Source organism: Bubalus bubalis, chromosome 3, assembly GCF_019923935.1.
Source record: "Bubalus bubalis isolate 160015118507 breed Murrah chromosome 3, NDDB_SH_1, whole genome shotgun sequence".
Lineage (NCBI taxonomy): Eukaryota > Metazoa > Chordata > Mammalia > Artiodactyla > Bovidae > Bubalus > Bubalus bubalis.
Window position 1 is genome coordinate 74,422,200 of NC_059159.1, and position 8,630 is coordinate 74,430,829.

The following is an 8,630-nucleotide window of genomic DNA, read 5'->3' on the forward strand; positions in this document are numbered from 1 at the left end:
GAAGGAAAGTTATGACCAACCTAGATAGCATATTCAAAAGCAGAGACATTACTTTGCCAACAAAGGTCCGTCTAGTCAAGGCTATGGTTTTTCCAGTAGTCATGTATGGATGTGAGACTTGGACTGTGAAGAAGGCTGAGCACCGAAGAATTGATGCTTTTGAACTGTGGTGTTGGAGAAGACTCTTGAGAGTCCCTTGGACTGCAAGGAGATCCAACCAGTCCATTTTGAAGGAGATCAGCCCTGGGATTTCTTTGGAAGGAATGATGCTAAAGCTGAAACTCCAGTACTTTGGCCACCTCATGCAAAGAGTTGACTCATTGGAAAGGACTCTGATGCTGGGAGGGATTGAGGACAGAGGAGAAGGGGACGACAGAGGATGAGATGGCTGGATGGCATCACTGACTCGATGGACATGAGTCTGGGTGAACTCCAGGAGTTGGTGATGACAGGGAGGCCTGGGGTGCTGCGATTCATGGGGTCGCAAAGAGTCGGACACGACTGAGCAACTGAACTGAACTTCTCTAGAGAACTAAAAAATAGATAATTGTGAATTATATATCATATGCCAGCATTTTCTAACAGACTGGCAAAAGTTATGAGTATACCATCCCATAGTTTTTCCAGGATTTGCTTCCTTATAGCTTCTCAAATATCTACCTTTATGTACCATATAAAATAAGAAGCTAAAGCACATGAAATTTAATTATGCCTAGCAATTAATGTTTCAGTATTTAGTCTTACTTAGAAATGATCTAGACATTTAGTGAATAGCTATTAGTTAATTTAGCATAAGTCTAAGATGGTGAGTCACCAAAAGGATTTTGGAAACTATTTTTAAGTAGACATTATAAAATGTAATTATTGTTGAAATAAGCCAATTATATAAGATACATGCTTCTGGAAGGACTGATGCTGAAACTCCAATATTTTGGCCACCTGATGTGAAGAACTGACTCCTTGGAAAAGACCCTGATGCTGGGAAAGATTGAAGGTGGGAGGAGAAGGGGATGACAGAGGATGAGATGGTTGGTTGGCATCACCGACTCAATGGACATGAGTTTGAGTAAGCTCCAGGAGTTGGTGATGGACAGAGAAGCCTGGTTTGCTGCAGTCCATGGGATTGCAAAGAGTCGGACAAGGCTGAGCGACTGGAGTGAACTGAACTGAGCATGCTTTTGGTTGGTCTACCTGCATGTTCCCCATGCCAACAGCCTCTAATCAAAGCATTCCCCTTTCTCCCCTATGAAGGTTTCTCACTCCTCTGTCTGCCTTTGATTCTCTGCCACATGTGAGTGATGGTGACTGGATCCCTTCTTATATCAAGCTATGAATAAATACCTGTTACTTGCTCTCATCTGGGTGATTTTTATTTACTTCCATACACCCATGAGAAACCATTTATAGTATCTACTTTACTGTTTATGAGCTACTAATATTATCAATGGAAACCTTTCTAACATCCATTAAGCCAATTGACCCAGTTTCTAGTATAGCAGGAAATAAAGATAACTGAGGTATTTGTTAGACAAGGCTCTGGTCCATGTGATTAGATGGGTTAGTTTTCTGTGATGGTGATTTTCAGTCTGTCTGCCCTCTGATGGAGAAGATAAGAGGCTTATGGAAGCTTCCTGATGGAAGAGACTGACTGAGGGGGAAACTGGGTCTTGTTCTGATGGGCGGGGCCATGCTCAGTAAATCTTAAATCCAATTAATGAGTTCCAAAAAAACATCTATTTCTGCTTTATTGACTATGTAAAGCCTTTGACTGTATGGATCACAACAAACTGTGGAAAATTCTGAAAGTGATGGGAATACCAGACAACCTGACCTGCCTCTTGAGAAACCTGTATGCAGGTCAGGAAGCAACAGTTAGAACTGGACATGAAACAACAGACTGGTTCCAAATAGGAAAAGGAGTACCTCAAAGCTGTATATTGTTACCCTAATTATTTAATTTATATGCAGAGTACATCATGAGAAATGCTGGGCTGGATGAAGCTCAAGCTGGAATCAAGATTGCCAGGAGAAATATCAATAACCTCAGATATGCAGATAACACCACCCTTATGACAGAAAGTGAAGAAGAACTAAAAAGCCTCTTGATGAAAGTGAAAGAGCAGAGTTAAAAAGTTGGCTTAAAGCTCAACATTCAGAAAATGAAGATCATGGCATCCGGTCCCATCACTTCATGGGAAATAGATGGGGAAACAGTGGAAACAGTGTCAGACTTTATGTTTTGGGGCTCCAAAATCACTGCAGATGGTGACTGCAGCCATGAAATTAAAAGACACTTACTCCTTGGCAGGAAAGTTATGACCAGCCTAGACCAAATATTGAATAGTAGAGACATTACTTTGCCAACAAAGGTCCGTCTCATCAAAGCTTTGGTTTTTCCAGTAGTGATGTATGGATGTGAGAGTTGGACTATAAAGAAAGCTGGGTGCCGAAGAATTGATGCTTTTGAACTGTGGTGTTGGAGAAGGCTCTTGAGAGTCCCTTGGATTGCAAGGAGATCCAACCAGTCCATCCTAAAGGAGATCAGTCCTGAGTGTTCATTGAAAGGACTGATACTGAAGCTGAAACTCCAATACTTTGGCCACCTGATGCGAAGAACTGACTCATCTGAAAAGACCCTGAGGCTGGGAAAGATTGAGGGAGGGAGAAGAAGGGGACGACAGAGAATGAGTTGGTTGGATGGCATCACTGACTCAATGGACATGAGTTTGAGTGAACTCTGCGAGTTAGTGATGGACAGGGAGGCCTGGCGTGCTGTGGTCCATGGGGTCGCAAAGAGTCAGACACGACTGAGTGACTGAATTGAACTGAAGTATTCGTTATAGTTATGTTTTAGAATGTGGCCTTTCTCATCGTTAAAAATCTACAAATAACAAATGCTAGAAAGGATGTGAACAAAAGGAAACCTTCCTATGTTTTTGGAAGGAGTGTAAATTGGTGCAGTTACTATGGGAAGCAGCATGGAATTTCCTCAGAAAACTAAAAATAGATTTGCCATATGATTGATAAATCCCTCTCCTGGGCATATACTTGGACAAAACTGTAATTTCAAAAGATACATGTATCCCTGTATTTATAGCAGCACTATTCACAAGAGCAAAGATGTGGAAATAATCTAAATGTTTACTGACAGATGAATGGATAAAGAAGATACGGAATATGTATACAATGCAATATTACTCAGTCATAAAAAGATTGAAATAATGCCATTTGCAGTAACATGAATGGGCCTAGAGATTATCATACTAAGGGAAGTAAGAAAGAGAAAGAGAAATACTCTATGATATCACTGTAAGTGGAATCTGAAACATGACTTAAATTAACTTATCTATGAAGCAGAAACACTCACAGACACAGAAAACAGACTTGTGGTTGCCAAGGAGGGGTGGGGGAGGGATGGATTGGGACTTTGGGGTTAGCAGATGCTAACTATTATATACAGGATGGATAAACCACAAGACCCTACTGTATAGCACAGGAAATTATATATGTTTAATATAATGTAATAAACCATAATGAAAAAGAATATATATATATATATATATATATATATATATATATACACACACACACACACACACACATATATATACCCTGCCATGGTTTCCCTTTCCACTTAGAACAATGTACTTAGGGATGTTTCCTCTGGCCTCTCTGATCTCACTTTGTTCTGTCTTCTGCTTCACATGATAGACCAAAGCTTTACTGTCCATTCTGTTTCTTAAACATGTCAGTCTCCACCTCACCTGCACCCCCAACAAATACTTATACTTGGATCAGAAAGCAAAAGTCTCCAAGATAATCATTGGCTTTTCTCTTCCCACTGTATCTTATGTCTATTCTACCCATAAAGTTGATCAACTCTGCTTGCAAAATATGTTCAGCCTCTAACCACTTCTTACAGCTTCTACTGTAACATCCTTATCCAAGCCTTCATCCTCTTTTGCCATGCTTACTGTTGTAGCTCCCTACCTGGTCTCGCGCTCTAAGTCTAATTGACAGAATGGTACAGTCAGTCTGTTACATGCATCTCCAGTTGCATCATCCTCTGACTCAAACTTACCTGTCTTGTTAGCCACTGCTCACAACCTTCCCATCTCACCCACAGTGAATGCAGTTGCCTGGGTACCATGGGCAGGGAAGGCAGACCAGCTCTCCTCTCCACCCTAATATCATCTCTTCCCAGTCTCCCTGTCATCCATGTGCACTCCTGTCAAATGGGCCTTATTGCAGTTCCTTCTTCCCTGGTAGCTCAGACGGTAAAGAATCTGCCCGCAATGCACAAGACATGGGTTTGATTCCTCAGTCGGGAAGATCCCCTGGAGAAGGGAATGGCAGCCCACTCCAGTATTCTTGCCTGGAGAATACCATGGACAGAGGAGCCTGGCGGGCTACAGTCCGTGGGGTCACAGTCGGCTACGACTGAGTGATTATCACTGCTATTCCTGTGACTTTTCTCTCAGAGAACTTTTGTACATTCTGGACTAGAATATTCTTTCTCCAAGTATTCACATGGTTTCCCCCCTCATTTCTTTCAAATCCTTGTTTAAATGTGGACATATAAGCGAGAACTTCTCTGACCATCCTGCCTAAAACAGGAACCTGTTGGGACTTCTCTGGTCGCCCAGTGGTTAAGACTCTGTGCTTCCACCGCAGGAGGTGAGGGTTCGATGCCTGGTCAGGGAACTAAGACGCTGCATGCCAGGTGGTGTACCGCCCCCTGAAGGAAGCTGTTTTCTGATCACTGTATACGCACTATCCCCTGGTTCTCTAACATGACTTTCATCCCTTATTCTACTTAATTTTGCATCTTAGAATGTCTACTGTTTGATATATTATTTATTTACCTATTTGCACTTTGTTTTATGGCTTATCTCTTTTCAGTGAAATATATGTTCCGGTTTTGGTCCTGTTTTGGACCTTCCTGTTTTGGTCACACTTTGTCTCCTGTACCTATGACATTACCCAACCTAGTGGGCACTTGATGTTCACTTGTTCAGTGAATGAGTATATCATTGGAGTTTTCAAATATATGGCCCTTTTTCTTGATATAAAGCAATCTAAATTGCATTTTCATCCTTTACAACAAGGTTTCTCGAACTTGGTACTTTTGGCATTTGAGGCCGTATGATTGCTTGTTGTGGGGGGTTGTCTTGTGCTTCATAAGGTGTTTAATAGCATGCCTTCCCTCTACTCAGTAGAGTTAGGAGCAAGCTCCCAGTTGTGATCAGTGAAGATATCTCTGGATATTGTCAAATATCCACTGGGGACCAAATTTACGCCTAATTGAGACTCAGCTCAAATATGATCTCCATTAAGTTTGACTGATTTTACCCTCAGTCTGAGTTAGTGCTCCTTTTTGTGTGCTTTGATAGTAATTTGTGTGTATCTCCCTCTATTTGTGTGTGTGTATGTGATTGTTTTCTATGTATCTATATAGTAATTAGCTCCTTAACTGTCTGTACCAACCAAATGGTGACATCCTCAAAAGTAAGAACTCTGGCTTTTAATCTCTGATCCTCATGTGTTTAGCATTGTTCTAGTACACACAAATGTATGAAGATATGAGAAAGTGTTTTTGAGTGATGGAGTGACTGAATGGTGCTTATTTTCCTGGCTAGGTAAAACCACTGAAAACAGGTTTGATACATTCCTCCCCATTTGGTAGTCAAGAAATCAACTAGGGCTTTGACAATCCTAGGATAAATAAACAGAACTATAGAGAGGGAAAAAATCTAAGAAATGAAGGGCAGTGAGGATTAGGGCTGAATGCCCACTGTAGGGAAGTAACTCCTATCAAAGAGAATCGTTCAAAAGTCTGTGCAGACATAGGTGCTATGGGTTATTTGAATAGTTTAGGCATGCCTACATCTAATGCACCAGAGGTGGGTAATTTTCTGCTCTATTTTTTCCCAGGACATGAGATGAAACTATCAGTGACATTATTTCTCCTCTCAAAAATTTTCCTGAAAAAAGAAATCTGAGGTAAGTGATACAAAAACAAGCTTGTGACTCATTTGTTTTAGATATTGCTGAGCTATTTAAGTGAGAGTAAGAGCAATTTGATTCTTGCATTTGGACTATTTCACCAAAAGTGGGATGTGCAATTTTATACATATTTGAAGTTCTTCTTGTTTTTCTGGTTTGAAGTTCTCTCCTGCTTTGCAAAAATAAAGAAAGAAATAAGTGAGGCTTGCCCATCCTGCATTATTTTTTCAAGTGTCCAAAAAGATTTAGTGTTTTGGTAATAACTGGAATAAAATTAAATTTCATTTTAAAATCACATTGAAAGTTTTCTAACATCTTTATCTAGAGACATGTCAGTATGCATATTTTCAGGCAAAAGTGGAATCTACTGTGTATGTAAAATATATTTCTGGTGATAAACACTGATGGGATGAAAAGGTGCAAGCTTTCCTTTAACCCTCAACCCCAAAACTTCACATACATTCTGTGGGAAGGCGGAGTGGGAGAGGGATGAAACAGACCTGGAAAAGAGACAGAGTAGTTGCTAAGGGAGACTGAGGAGGTAACTTCATATCCTTTCCTCCCCTGGAAATGTCAGAGAGTAATTTCATGTGCCTAATATCGCTTTATCCTTAGAATATCCTGTGAAATAGACAAGACATATTTTTGCCCCCATCTTACAGTAAAGGGTAATGATGTCTGGAGTGACTAAATGACTCCACTAAAGCTGCCATTCTGGTAAGGAGGCATCCATTCAGTGGAACTCAGCCATTCAGTCTCACTTTATGAGGAACACTGAGTTCACCTATTGCCTGACTCACTTCATGTAAAGTGGTGTGATCTCTGCAGAACCCTCAGGAGGCTCATTGATGTTCATGATCAGATTTCATGAGGTTCAGAGGAATTAGGAAATGGATCACTGTGAAGGATGTCTTTACACGTGCAAAAATCCACTGGAAACATGAGTGAGTTATCTTTGGTTGCTTCTTCCAAACTTCATGCTTCCACACAAGTCCTAAAGGAGCAGAGGTCAGATGACTCAATTATTATTATTTTTTTTGATGACTTGTGTATTCTGCTTTAGGAAACTAAAATAGAATGGCCTAAACTGAGGGTGATATCAGGAACAGTAGCCCAAGAATCATGATCTTGTTTTTCATGTCCCATTCTCCTTCTACACATTTCTGAATAACTAACACTTACTCCTTGGAAGGAAAGTTTTGACCAACCTAGATAGCATATTAAAAAGCAGAGACATTACTTTGCCAACAAAGGTTCGTCTAGTTGAATCTGTGGTTTTTCCAGTAGTCATGTATGGATGTGAGAGTTGGACTGTGAAGAAAGCTGAGCGCCGAAGAATTGATGCTTTTGAACTGTGGTGTTGGAGAAGACTCTTGAGAGTCCCATGTACTGTAAGGAGATCCAACCAGTCCATTCTAAAGGAGATCAGTCCTGGGTGTTCTTTGGAAGGAATGATGCTAAAGCTGAAACTCCAGTACTTTGGCTACCTCATGAGAAGGGTTGACTCATTGGAAAAGACTCTGATGCTGGGAGGATTGGGGGCAGGAGGAAAAGGGGACGACAGAGGATGAGATGGCTGGATGGCATCATGGACTCGATGACCGTGAGTTTGAGTGAACTCCGGGAGTTGGTGATGGACAGGGAGGCCTGGCGTGCTGCAATTCATGGGGTTGCAAAGAGTCGGACATGACTGAGCGACTGAACTGAACAGAACTGAACTTGTTGTTCAGTCACTAAGCTGCGTCTGACTCTTTGGTGACCCTCATGGACCCTCCTAGCCCTCCAGGCTCCTCTGCTGTAAAGCCCTTCAAATGAGAAGAATTTCCTGGTGCTGGGCTGCTGAAAACACTAGATTAATATTGTTTTATTTTAATATCATTGATTTACAATGTTCTGCCAGTTTCAGGTGTAAAGTGATTCAGTTATGCATATATATAAATAAATATATTCTTTTTTTATATCCGCTTCCATTATAGATTATTAGACAATTGAATATAGTTCCCTGTGCTATACTGTAGGTCTTTGTTGGTTATCTATTTTATATACAGTATTAGCTATATGTATATTTTAATTCCAAACTCTTAATTTAGCCCTCCCCACCCCCTTGGTAACCATAAACTTAAAAAAAATACAATATTGGCTTGAGAGAAGAAAGAAAAGTAGTTTGACTCTCTATTGACTGCTGCTACTAGGAAAAGAAAATTTGATGAAACAGCCTCAATCTGCAGGATATTTTAGCACAAATGTGAGCACAGAGAAACTCCAACTGTCATCAGCAAGCTCAGACTTGAGTGTTTTTTTCTTCTCCTGGTTCTGGCATAAACTCAGAGAAGTGGTACTAAGGGTCTTTCCTAGTTCCTCCAGTTACTCCAAATTCTATCCTAAAACAGGTTGAGCCTTTAAAAAGCAAAGTATGTGGAAAACCTTTGTTATGCTCCTCATTATGTAGTTTTACCACGTTTTAATGTTTTCCTTCAGACTTTATCAAGTGCCAACAATGTCAGCATAAACAAGAAAAGCCTAAAACAGCCATGTGAAATTTATGGCTGCTGTTACTGTAAAATGATAAGCTGTACTATTTACATCAGTTATTCATGGTTTTTTTTTTTTATCTTGGTGCTAAA

At 40.5% G+C, this 8,630-nt stretch overlaps 1 long non-coding RNA gene across 1 annotated transcript in view; it reads left to right on the forward strand.

The window, feature by feature from the left end:
* LOC123332754 overlaps positions 1 to 7,294 on the forward strand; it is a 45,410-nt gene extending 38,116 nt beyond the window's left edge. The window contains exons 2-3 of the long non-coding RNA XR_006549757.2: positions 5,935 to 6,003; positions 6,835 to 7,294. This is a non-coding gene — a long non-coding RNA (uncharacterized LOC123332754). The remainder of the gene's footprint in view (positions 1 to 5,934; positions 6,004 to 6,834) is intronic.
* The last annotated feature ends 1,336 nt before the right edge of the window (positions 7,295 to 8,630 follow it).